The sequence below is a fragment of the Giraffa tippelskirchi genome, chromosome 2 (genome assembly GCF_054371585.1).
Source record: "Giraffa tippelskirchi isolate mGirTip1 chromosome 2, T2T-mGirTip1v1.2.pri, whole genome shotgun sequence".
Taxonomy (NCBI): domain Eukaryota; kingdom Metazoa; phylum Chordata; class Mammalia; order Artiodactyla; family Giraffidae; genus Giraffa; species Giraffa tippelskirchi.
The window spans coordinates 19887578-19900401 of NC_137276.1; the positions used below are offsets into that span (position 1 = coordinate 19887578).

At 50.7% G+C, this 12824-nt stretch overlaps 1 protein-coding gene and 1 long non-coding RNA gene across 10 annotated transcripts in view; one reads left to right on the top strand and one right to left on the bottom strand.

Moving 5' to 3' along the window:
- The window catches only part of LOC145525995 (uncharacterized), a 548630-nt gene that overhangs the window by 530760 nt on the left and 5046 nt on the right, over positions 1 to 12824 (bottom strand). The window contains exons 3-5 of one of the 9 annotated variants that reach the window (XR_014068616.1): positions 9529 to 9740; positions 9287 to 9345; positions 8343 to 8677 (exon numbers count right to left, since the gene is read on the bottom strand). The exons of the other annotated variants lie outside the window; for them this stretch is intronic. The gene's annotated coding sequence lies outside the window, so the exon portion shown is untranslated. The remainder of the gene's footprint in view (positions 1 to 8342; positions 8678 to 9286; positions 9346 to 9528; positions 9741 to 12824) is intronic. 9 annotated transcript variants of the gene reach the window in all.
- Positions 511 to 3563, top strand: LOC145539777 (uncharacterized). The gene is made up of 4 exons (XR_014077951.1): positions 511 to 783; positions 2330 to 2469; positions 2833 to 2920; positions 3414 to 3563. It is a non-coding gene; the product is annotated as an uncharacterized LOC145539777 (long non-coding RNA).

The window sequence follows — 12824 nt, forward strand, 5'->3', positions numbered from 1 at the left end:
GTACAAAATGCACTGTGGTGCAAAGTATAAACAAAAGAATGTAAAAGAGCTCATTAACAATTTTGTATTGATTGTATGTTAAAATGATAATATTTTTGGTATTTTGAACTAAATGAAACATTACTAAAATTAATTTCATTTGTTTCTTTTTATTTTTTTAATGTGGCTACTAGAATATTTTACTGGATAGCACTGCTTTGAGGCATAAATTGGGGAACAGGACATGTAAACATTTGAGTCAGGCCCAACACTGTTTATAGGCCTCCCTGTTGGCACAGCTGTAAAGAATCCTGCCAATGCAGGAGATGCAGGTTCGATCCCTGGGTCAAGAAGATCCTCTGGAGAAGAAAATGGCAACCTACTGCAGTGCTCTTGCCTGGGAAATCCCATGGACAGAGGAGCCTGGTGGGCTACAGTCACAAAGGGTCAGATGCAACTAAGCGACTAAACAACAACACTGTTATGATGAAACTCATTTTATATGACCTTCTGAGGGTGTATCTGCTTCCCAGACCCTTTGATGATGGTATTCAAACTGTGCATTGGTTGACCCTCTCTGTTAGTCCCATCTCTTTCCTGAGCCCTGAGAACTTGGAGGGGAGGCCTTGAGGGTAAAAGCCAGGGCATGGTGCCGGGTGTCCGGCAGGGCTTCCGTTGAAATCAGTAGAGGATGATGGTGACTGTGACATAAGCGAACTTCTCACTGTGTCTCTTTGGGGGAGAAGCCAGGAGGGCCAGACCAGACCCCATGAGGTGTCAGCCAGCCCAGTCATATGGAGGCAGGTAAAGGAGGGCTCCAGAAACACTCATGATGCCTGAGCTGTTTCTCTACTTCTGCTCAGCTCCAAGGGGCCCATGAACCCCCTCTCTAGCTGGCTGTAGCCCTCCAAGTCTGCCTGCTGTGCTCCAAGATGGGATGGGACTGTAGCTTTGGGGGAGTTGCTCTCTCTCCCTGTCCTTCCAGTAAGTAGGAGCGACCAGGTGTGAGAATGAAACAGGCCCACAGCCCACTCAGCTCCAAAAGATACCACATGGGCCACAGACACACGTTAAGTGTATAGGCTCCCCAAGAAAGGAGAAACGGTGCATCTAAAACATGCCCTGTTTTCAATGGAAAACACTTTCCATGTTGCTTCCCCAGCAGTGGCCAAGCCCTGCGCTGAGCACAGGATGGGGCTCAGCCTCGCAGAGCTGGAGTCTGGCTGAGGAGGGATGAGGTGGAGCACTCCCAACCCTGTGCGGAGCTCCAGGTGTCCTGGCCTTTTGCACACACAGCCCCAGCCCCCACACGTGCTGTTCCTCACCTGGAACTGCAGCCCCACCTGACAAACCTCCCCTTCTTCCCTCAAGCCTCAGCTGGGTTCAGGCTCCGCCTCCTCTAAGATGCCATCTTCCCTGTCCCCAGCGGCAATGGCCCCTCAGCCTCAGTCACACGGCCACACCCCGTGCCCCCCTCCACCCATCCCATCTTGCCAGCCCAGGGCTCACCAGGGGAGGACTAGAGACACAGCCCTGCCCAGCAGGCTAGCTCAGCTGTGATGTGAACGCAGGAAACAAGCCCTGTTTTATCTCAGCCATCCCGCTTTTCCTCCAAACCCGAACTAGAAGGCGTCTTATCAAGCACATTTAATCACTGCTGTTCCCCTTTTCTCTCATTACAACAAAGGTGATTTAAGCCCTGTCCTTGACAGGTTGGAATCAATGGGACTAGAAACTCAAGTCACTTTACAACACAGCCTGGAGTTCCTTCATCATCATGTCGGAATTCACCCCCATAAACCTTCACCCAGAACTTTCCGTGGGCCAGGGATCTGGCCACACTGCATAGTCACATAGCCCTCCCCGCTCTGTGGAGCCTGATGGGCTCATAAGAGAACAGCTGCTGTATCCTGAGCTGTCTGTAACAGAGAACTGAACAGCAGGCTGTAGGGAACAGATGATGCAGAAGCTGAGTCTGTCTGGAGGAATCAGGGAAGACTTCACAGAGGAGGTGACTAGGAGCTGTGCTGAGTCAACCCTCCCATCCGTGGTCACCCTGCAGGCCCATGAAGTGACGAGCAGGTCATGTAGGACCGAGACTAGGGGAAGCTGGGTCAGTGGGTTTCATTGCACATGCTCACTGACCAACACTCCCCTTTCTGGGTCCCCTGAATGCCTGCTGGGGTCCCTATTCCTCTCAGTGTGACTGGGTCAGACCTAGCAGCTGGGCATCCACTTGGGAAATTCCTGTACCATCTGCCTGATACAGGCTGGGACTGGCCACACTCATGTATGGCGCAAAAGCAGGAGAGTCGCATGCCCAATGCCTCCTGCTTTTCTCTCCTTCCAGCCTTCCTGCTCCTGCCCAGACCCATAACAGAGAGGCCACTGGACCCTGTGGAGAAGGGGTCCCCAGGTTTCCATGGAGGGCCTTCTATGATGCCCGCAGCAGCTGTACCTTGAAGCCCAAGGCCTGCGCTGCCCTGGCAGGTACCAAACAGAGCTGACCCCAGGTTTGCAAATCATTAGGTACCCCTTAAAAACTAGTTCTTCCTGAATTCAGAGGCAATCATTGAGGACCTGGGATGATGATCCTCAGCCTTTCCTCCAATTCCCCGAACCATTCAGTTCTGGCCCCAAACCTACCCAGCAAACTGAAGCTCATCAGAGAGGTGTCTCCACCCTGTCTAGGGACCATTTGTATTCTCAGCACATGCCAGTGAGAGGCCATCTGCCATCCCAAACAACTTACATCCCAAATCTCCCCAAAATCATAGGACTTGTCCTGAAAGCAACTCCATTAAATATTCTCCATCACATTAAATTTCCAGTGGGATCTTGTATTTCCTACAGATGGGGCTCCAGGCAGCTTCCTGGTCCCAGGAGAATTCCCTTGGAACCACAGATCCACAAATGACAGCAATTATCTTGACGACACCAGGTCAGACCCTGGTCCACTGCAGCCACTTTTCTTCACTGCCCTTCACTGCTGAAAGGACAAACGATGTCTCTTGGCTCATCTAGAACAAACCAGAGACGTCTACAGCAGGGCTATGTCTGTCCATGTCATGACTATTTAAAGAATTAGTAGTTCTCAGCCAGCCTCCTTGACAGCATGTTGAAAGACAGAAAAGATAGGGATGCTAAGGTAAACAGAAGGGTGGAAGATTGTGAAATAGATAGAGAGATGGTATATTAGCTATGAGAAATAACAGTATTATTACTATTACTGATAGTTACCATTCACTGTGCACTCAGTACATACCTAGCTCTGAACCCACACACAGCATTCATTATCCCATTCCATCCAACCTGTGAAGGGATAGTATGATCCCCATTTTACAGATGAGGAAACTGAGGCTCAGAGAAGATTACCTCCTTGCGTCTGTACATGCTATTCCCTCTGCCTGGATCATGTCTTCCTTTCTTCTTAGGCTTTAAGACACAGCAATACGTCACCTCCTCAGTGAAGTCTTCCCTGATCCCTCCAGACTGAATCAGCCCCTCCATCATCTGTTTGCCCACAGCTTTGTGTATAGTTCCTTGTTGCAGAAGCACACATGTAAACAGACAACTCAAAAAAAGCATTTTTGTAAACTGCAGAGGACTGACTACTGGGCAGCTCCTGGTTCCTGATGAATTAGTGAACTCCTCCAGTGGAAAAAATTACCCTCTTTGCTCTTCTCGGTCTAGAAGGCACTGGCTCCTCTTCTCCTCCTTAGAAATGCTTTCTGAAATAGACAAGCTCTGTGTCGAGCCCCAGTGGTACCCACTTCAGGCACCTCGAACCCTAAGTCTTGATGTTCTTTCATTCACGGCTGCCCCCAAGTGATTCAGAACAATCACGTGTCTCCTCGAGAAAGAAGGTTACACAGGGCCCCAATGTGGGAGATGGCTGGATTTTTCCCATGTGAACGAGTGACACAAGATAGGAAAATAGAAATGGACAGAGGACTCCACCCCACTGCTGATTGGCCTCACTGAGCTAAAAAGGAGAACGGGGGTTTACAACCCAGGCAAGAACAACAATGAATTGGATTGTGGGGAGGAAAAGAGATGGCATTTTCTTGAGCTAAAGGGACTAAAAATAGGGTGAGGTTTTCCAAGAGGCTGCCGTGGTACTTCAGGATATGGCTACGAAGCATTTATTTCAACAGCAATTGGCGAGCTCAAAGCCAAGGCCATTCCCCGTGACAGTCACAGTGCCAGTGACAGACTGCTCACCCAGCTCCAGGAACGGGCAAGAGCTACAACCGCTCCCATCTCCCCCATCTTTCTCATGAGGTGCTCCCCCTGGAATTCCCTCCTTTCTCCCCGACACTGAATCTCATCACCCCAAGCCCTGAGTTCCAGCCATTCCTCTGGGCGGCACTTCTCCAGCATTTTCCACCAAAGCACCCCCCAGAGCAGAGAAGAAATTGTAATGGAAAGTTGGAGTGGGGATGGGAGGGAAAGCTGAGAATTGTCTGTCAAGGCCTCCACAAGCATGAGATTCCCTCCAAATCTGTTTTATCCTAAGAATTTACAAAAGAACTCACTCTTTCAAAAAAAAAAATAGTCCAAGTTTCACCAAGTGTTTAAAAATCAGTTTGTTCTCTGATCTCTCAGTTATAGCGTCACCCCAGAAAGGAGAGCTGTGTTTACCTGTGACATCAAGAGCTCAGTATGGCCAGTGCGCGGAGCCCCACAGAGACAGAACAAGGGCCTTCACAGAGGACCTCAGCCTCAGCGCTCCTTCAGCCGCTGAAGTAAATCATCCATCCCTCCATCTGTCCATTCACCCATCCCTCCATCTGTCCGTTCATCCACCCGTTCATCCATCCATCCATCCATTCATTCATTCAACAGGCCATTACTAAGCTCTTTTTAAATGCCTAGAACTAGTGATGAAGCCAGGAGGGTCGCAGGCCTCCAGGAACTGTCTCATGGAAGAAACGTGAGACGAGGCATTTCACAGCTCTGTGACAAGTGTCCCACCAGGGAAAAACCAGAGATTTGGGGAACAGTGGGGTGGGGATTGGAAAAGCCTTCCTTCCAGGGAAAACACAAGCCAGTCTGCACCCCAGCCTAACAGCTGAGATCCGTGCGTCCTTGGGCAAGTCAGCGACCCACTCCGTTTCCTCACCTGTGAACCGGGTATAATAGCTTCGCACTGTTTTCATTGGGACTAAATGAGTTATTCAATGCAAAGCGCTTCCTACTAAGTGTTCAATAAATATGATGTATTAAGCTGAGGCCAGAAGAATGGACGGAATTGGGCTGCAGAGATGGGGCTGAGATAAAGGAGGAGGGAGAAAAAGAGTGTGTTCCAGACAGAGGGAACAACATGTTTAAGAACAAATATTCAATAAATATTTGAACTAATAAATTCTTTAAGGGAAGTGAGAGTAATACAATCTCCGCAAGTCATGTCCTTTATCTATTGTTCCCTGGTATGAGTGTGTGTGTGTGTGCGTGAGTGTGTGTGTGTGTGTGTGTGTTTGTATAGCGGGGTGGCACCTCAGCCAGGCAGCCACAGGCCAGCCCCGCTGCATTTTTCTAACCAGCTTGTCAGATTCTTAGGGTCAGAGATTGAGTCTTCTTCTCCTCTTGAAGTCTCATAGCCCAGAGTCTTTAACTCCTCTGGTTTCGCAATGTCCCCCTCTAACTCTGTTGGGGGCCCCCACCATTTTCCTAGTGACTGTTTAGAGGCCAGGGGTCTGTTATGGTGGGGAGGGGAGTATGGATGCAAATAATGTGTTTGACTGATCACCACCTGCCCTCCTACAAAAACTGATGAGGTTTGAAGGTTCAGTAGGCAACCTGAACTTAAATCCTGGGAAGTCCCTCCTCTGCCCCCTCTTTCTGCTCTTCACCACCACTTCCATCCTGGGGAAAGGCCTTGGCCCAGACCACTGGGGAGACCTCATGGATGACCTGAGAAATACAGGCAGGGGAGCAAAGAGCCTTGAACGTTCGGTCAGAGGGCCTAGATTCAAGTCCCTGCTCTGTTGGCTGACAGCCCTGTGACCTGCGGTAGGTCGCCTGGGACTCCAGTCCAGAAAGCACGCTGGGGTCCCACAACAAACTGGTTTAGGGGAGCAGGGGTAATGCCGTAGGGAAACCAATCATTCTGGCTTTCCCAGGACCGAAGGATTCCCTGGGATTCAGGACTTGCATGCCAAGGCCAGGAAAGTCTCAGACACACAGGGATGAGATGGTCGCTCACGGCCTTGGTTCTCCCTCTTGGCTGTGGCTCCTCGCCTCCCCAGACCCAAGTCACACGTCAGCATAGAGTGGCCTCTGAGCCCTTTGGCTCCACGGCTGACTCACGGGACCCCATCTATGCGGGAGGGAGGCAGAGGAGGAACAAGACTTCCGAGTTGCCACCATCGGGTTTCCACAGATTGGCATCAGGCCACTGTTTGAGATGGGAGGGTGGGGCACAGTCTCTCAGAGACTCAGTGTACAGCCAATCCAGTGTAGCCAGCTGACCACAGCCCTGACAGCAAGGAAGGCTGCTCCATGCTGCTCTCCAGAGTCTTGGGGAGATGGGATTCATGACAACCCAGTTGGCACTGAGCCCTCTACTCCTCCCCACAAGAGCTTATTGGGCTCATCAACCTGATGCTGACCCGGTTAGTCAATGCAGGGGCGAGAGGCTGCAGGGTGGTCTCAGCTGGGCCCCCACCCCACCACACCGGGAGCTCCAGGAGAGCCCCCCGGGCCTCTGCTCAGACTCGCACAGGCTGCCCTGCCATGGAGATCACTGCAGGCACCCTGCCGCCCTACCGGAGAGACATGCTGTGTTTTCAATTATAGTCCCCGTTTCTTTCCTGGTTCGGGCTCGAATGCCAGGCTATATTAGGTCATGCCGAGCCGGCCCTGTTGTACTTTCTCATTAGCCGCATCACATCGTATTTTTAGGGGCAGCCAAGACCAAGACAACGCCAGAGGGCTGCTTTTCTTCCTGAGTCCCCAAACACCACCTCCATAAAAAGATTATGCTGGGAGGTCCAAGGGCCCCCATAGCTGCTGCTGCAGACAGCAAAGGCACCGGCTCTGAGAAGAGGGGCAATTGACCAGAGGCAATGAGGGAACCAGTCCCTCTGCCTGTCTTTTAGCCCACTTCAGCCACCTACCATTACCATCCCAAAGCCACGTGGAGTTCCTGGTTTCTCGTGCCCTGGGACAAAAAGATAGAGATCCAAGACTCTTGTGGGGACCAGATTGCCTTCCCCAGAGCAGCCTCTCCTGTTCCTCCCATCTTTTGCACACCCAGAGCACTGCAATGTGAGGTTCCCGTACTCCAGGGTCTGCCCTGACCCTCACCACTACAGCAGGAACATTAAAGCTTGCAAAGCGCTGCTTCCTCCGTGGTCTCATCTGACTTACCTGTGAGGGTGGTGGTAGGATACCTATTTTACAGATGGGGAAACTGAGGCAGTGAAAAGGGAGATGATGTATCCAAGCCACAGAGGAGTAAGTAGGAGGATCGGCCTCCGCGTGGCCCCAGAGGCAAGGCTCAGAGCCGGACCCAGATGCCCACTTTTGTCCACACGCTGGAAACCAGGGAGGGGCCATTGTTCCTCGGTTTCCTCTCCCTGAAGCTCACTGCCCACCTGCGGAGCGTGAAGGGTCCCACAAGTGCTGTCACCCTCTACACCTCACTCCCAGCCCAGCTTCCTCAAGCCCGAACAGTCACCTTCCAGGGGGCTGAGGACCAGGGAGGCAGAGAGAGAGCAAGTCCTGCATGTGAATTTCCACTTGTCTCTGCCCTCTGTTCCTGTCCAGTCTTAGATCAGTCTGTCTCTCTCCCTCCATACACACAGACACACACACACACGTGTGCACACAGATGAGTCTGGATCCAGCATCCAAGAGACCCCCATGCCGTCTCAGGTTGGAGGGGGAGGGGTAAACATCTTCCTCCAGGGAACTTTGCATGGAGCCAATGTGCAGGGGAGGCCTGGCATACTGCGGTTCATGGGGTCGCAAGAGTCAGACACGACTGAGCGACTGAACTGAACTGAACTAAATATGCAAGGGCAGAGGCTGAGGGGTGGCTCCCGGGGAGGGTATAGTGGTCATCATGGGACCGAGATAATAGGGATGAAGGCCCATTTCAATGTAGCCACTTTGAGAACGGGCATCCCTGGTGGCTCAGATGGTAAAGAATCCGCCTGCAATGCAGGAGACCCGGGTTCCATCCCTGGATTGGGAAGATCCCTTGAAGGAGGACATGGCAACCACTCCAGTTTTCTTGCCTGGAGAATCGCCATGGACAGAGGAGCCTGGTGGGCTGTAGTCCATGGGGCTGCGAAGAGTCGGACACACTGAACGACCAAGCACAGCACACACAGCTTTGAGAACAGGTCTGATACCTTCAAGACTCCTTCGTCCATGAGATCCTTAGGATAAGACTGCAGACAGAGAGGAGCAGGGCCACCTCCAGATATGTTCCATGCTCTCTGAGCAAGCGGGGCCAGGGCAAACCATTTGCCCACATCTCTTTGGCTTCCACCCCCTTCACGTCAGTCACAGGTCCTGGGTCAGGACAGAGACCACCCAGCAGGGCTGGCCCCAGGGAAGGGCACCAGACCGGCAGGTCAGTCCACCTCATGTAAGTGTCTGCAGTCACTTTCGCTTCCACCTCAAGCCATGAATCCAGGCTGTCTCTTTCGAGGCTCAGTGTAGCCCTGGGGCACCTGAACATAGACTGAACAACAGAGCAGGCATTTAGCCTCCCTCTTTCACTGGCCACTACTTCCTCCCTCTTCTGGCTACTCCACCTACACCTCCCCTCCCACACCCAACTTCTGCCCTCAGACTCTTCCTTCACTTTCAGTGGCCACCCCCACCCCCCAGAGAGCAAAGGCCCAGGACCAAAAGGCCATCCTAAACACCCTCTACATGCCAGGTGCTGCGATAGATGCTAGGGGTCGGGGGAGAAGGAGAGGTGGATTTGCAGAGAACTGAAGCACAGTCTTAAGCCTACCCAGTGGTTTCAGGCTAGTTTGAGAGAAAGAAAAGGCTCAGAGACCCACCCCCTATGAAACCAAATAACAGGGCAAAACAAATATCCAGAATTTATCCCTGTACCTGGTAGAAGCAACAGAATAAAAGATCCTAAGTGAGAAAAAAACATGGAGGAATTTTAAGAGTTGGTGAGACCCCAGGTTATCTAGGAAAGATGAGAGAACTGTGGTTCCCAGACACTCCACTCTCTCTGGAGTCAGCTTGTAGGGAACACAGGTCTGCAGACCCCAGTGTACATGCTCTTGACCACAAGGCTCCCTCATTTTTCACTGGACTCGCCTTCACACACCATTGGCATTTACAGGATTCATGCCCAATCACCGTTGCACAGTTTTGAAGGCTGATCATCTATAAAAATGTGAAAAGAGGCAGAATGCAAATGCAGAAAGTTGGAAACCCAAATAGCCCATGCTCTCAGCTCATACCGTTTCATTTTGCCAACTAGATCAAAGAAGAATATCCCCAAAACTCAACACACAAAAATATACATGCATTCCAACAACTTCTAAATCCTTTTCCTGGAAGGCTTACCCATGAAACAAATCACTGGGTGGCCACAGCTCCTATTCAGAAACAGTCAGGATGTAGGTCATGAACTCGGTTGCCCTCAGTGCTGATGACTGGGTTGCAGTATTTGCTCAGCCAGGGAACTGTTATGAAAACAACTGCTCTGTCCTCTTTTAGCAACACATGAAGGATAAGCTGGATCCTGGAAGCCCAGATGACCAGGAATCTTCCAACTCCTACCCACAGCAGAGAAGAATTCCAGGAATCAATGGATGATTGAAAGTTCCTTTCCACTCATCCAAGGAGCTGTACCAACTCATCTTATACATTCAACCTGTTGGCTCCCATAAAACAACAAACAACAAGTGGGTTATGGGTTTCCAACTTTCAGACAAGTTCAAAGAACTGATTAAGGCTATTGAAAACCAAAAGCAATGTTATCAACACAGTTTGGATTAGATAGCTGATCCTAACACAAGGACCATTGACACCCAACTAAAGAAGCAAGACAACTAAACGCACTTCAAAGTCAGGCAGCCTTTGAAGACGCAGACGTAGAGAACAGACTTGTGGATGTGGTGTGGGAAGGAGAGGGTGGGACGAATTGAGAGAGTAGCAGGAAACATATATATTACCATATGTAAAATAGATAGCCAGTGGGAATTTGCTGTGTGACAGAGGGAGCTCAGCCCAGTGCTCTGGGACAACCTAGAGGGGTGGGATGGGAGGGAGGTTCAAGAGGGAGGAGACACATGTATTCCTGTGGCTGATTCATGTTGATGTATGGCAGAAACCAGCATGATATTGTAAAGCAGTTATCCTCCAATAAAGTTTAAAAAAAAAAAAATCATGCAGCCTTTGAGAATACTGATGAAGTGACTTCGACCCAAAGGTCACGGGGCTGGCTCCATTAGGATTTTCTTGGTGGCAGGTGACAGAAAACCCAGTTGAGATTGGCTTAAATAAAAGCAAGGGAATTTAATTGCTTATGAAACAAGTTTTTAAGCCTGGAGACAGGTCTTACTTCACATTCATCTGGATTGAGGGCTAAACTGATGTCACCAAGATTCCATCCCTCTCAGACTCTACTATCTACCATAGTGAACCCAGGTGATAAGTGAACTCAGCCGGTCCCAACAATACTAGCAACAGTCTTCTGTCTCTGATGGCTTCAGAGGTGGGACCATGACTACTGTGTTCTGAATGTTTGCAACCACTCAAAATTTGTATGTTAAAATTCTAACCTCCAATATGATGGTATTAGGAGGTGGGGCATTTGGGAGGTGCTCAGGGCATGAGGGCAGAGCCCTGATGAATGGCATCAGTGTTCCTCTAAAAAGGACCCTGAAAAGTTCTCTTGCCCCTTCTGCCCCAGGAGGATACAACCCTTCAACCCAGAAGAGGGTCCTCACCCAATCACGTTGGCCCCTTGATCTTGAGCCCTCCAGCCTCCATGTCTGTGAGAAATAAATTTTTGTTGTTTACAAACCACTCAGTCTGTGGTGTCATAGTCCATGTCATAGCAATGTGAAGGGACTAGGGCAATGATGGTGATGTGCAGAAGGTCAAACAAACTGTCTGACCCCAGGAAGAGCTTGGACTTTGAGTCTCACAAAAGGCACCCTACATCTACTGCCTCTCTCCACCTTGCTCCCATGGTCCTACACCCCTCCACTCCCCCACCACGGGAACTTCCCAGGTTCAGCGGTGCACATGAGCCCAGCAGAGTATGAGTCACCCCTGTCACCATCCTAGTAAGGCCTCAGGGACTGGGTCAGGGAGGCATGCCCAAGACATTCTGCATGTGTTTCTGGGACAGAGAGCAGGCATCACTGTCACTGAGCAAGTATCATCAAGAGGAGCCAAGACCCAAGAGGACAACAGCATGTGCCCAAACCAAAACAAAATAGAGAGTCAGTGACCACGCTGGCCGCCAGGACAGCTAGCAGTCAGACATGAGGGCATAGGCAAGTGAACTGCAGTGAGTGGTTCAGGACCAAGATTGTGCACAGTGAGCACAGCCACTGCTGCCTGCAGGTGAGCAGGTGTGATGATAGGGAGGCCCAGATCCTGCCAGGTGCGGACCACATGACAGAGAGCCCAGAGCAGCTGCTGTAGCCCCTGACCTCGAGGCTCTCCTCTCGCAGTCTCCATGGAGAGTGGCAGGGAGCAGCTGAGTCACCCAGAGAGCAAAGTAAAGGCTGGTGTCTCTGCTGCACACACAAAAGACCACTGGGATGTGATTGGGAAGCACTGAACCACGTGAGCTGATCAGTTCTGAGCATTTTCTGGTCCTTCCCTGCCAAGTCAGGGCCAGTCTTGGTGAGCAGAGACCACCTTGTGTGTTTGGGCTAAAAGCTAGGGCAGGAAAACCTACCCCCCACTAACTCCAGTCCTGAGTACAGACAAACTTCTAGATCACCATTCTATTTTAAACCTGTCTAAAATGGGTAGTTAGGCTTCCCTGGTAGCTCAGCTGGTAAAGAATCCGCACGCAATGCAGGAGACCTCAGTTCAATTCCTTGGTTGGGAAGACCCCCAAAGAAGGATAGGCTACCCACTCCAGTATTCTTGGGCTTCCCTGGTGGCTCAGGTGGTAAAGAATCCGCCTACAATGAGGGAGACCCGGGTTCGATCCCTGAGTTGAGAAGAACCCCTAGAGGAGAGCATGGCAACCCACTCCAGTATTCTTGCCTGGAGAATCCCCATGGACAGAGGATCCTGATAGCCTACAGTCCACGGGGTTGCAAATAGTTGGACACGACTGAGCAACCATGCACATAACGGTTATACACACACATACACACATATATATATGTTTGCAGAATGAAATGGCTAGGCCACAGTACCCAGATATCTGATTCAACATTATGCAAGATGTCTCTGAAAAGGTGTTTGGTTTTTTTTAAAGATAAGATTAACATTTAAATCAGTATACTTTGAGTAAAGCAGACTGCCATCCATAATGTAGTTGGGTCTCACCCCTCTGCTAGAGCCTTAAGGGAAAAAGACTGACGTCCCCCAAGCAAGAGGGTACTTGGCCAGCAGACCACCTGTGAACTCAAACTGCAGCTCTTCACTGGGCCTCCAGCCTGCCAGCCTACCCTATAGATATTGACCTTGCCAGCTTCCACAATTGTGTGAGTCAGTTCTCTAATCTCCATAGATAGGCAGCTGTACTGTGCTTAGTCACTTCCGTCATGTCCGACTCTTTGCCACCCCATGGTCCATACCCAGCCAGGCTCCTCTGTCCATGGGATTCTCCATAGGTTGGAGTGGGTTGCCATGCCCTCCTCCAGGGGATCGTCCCAACCCAGGGA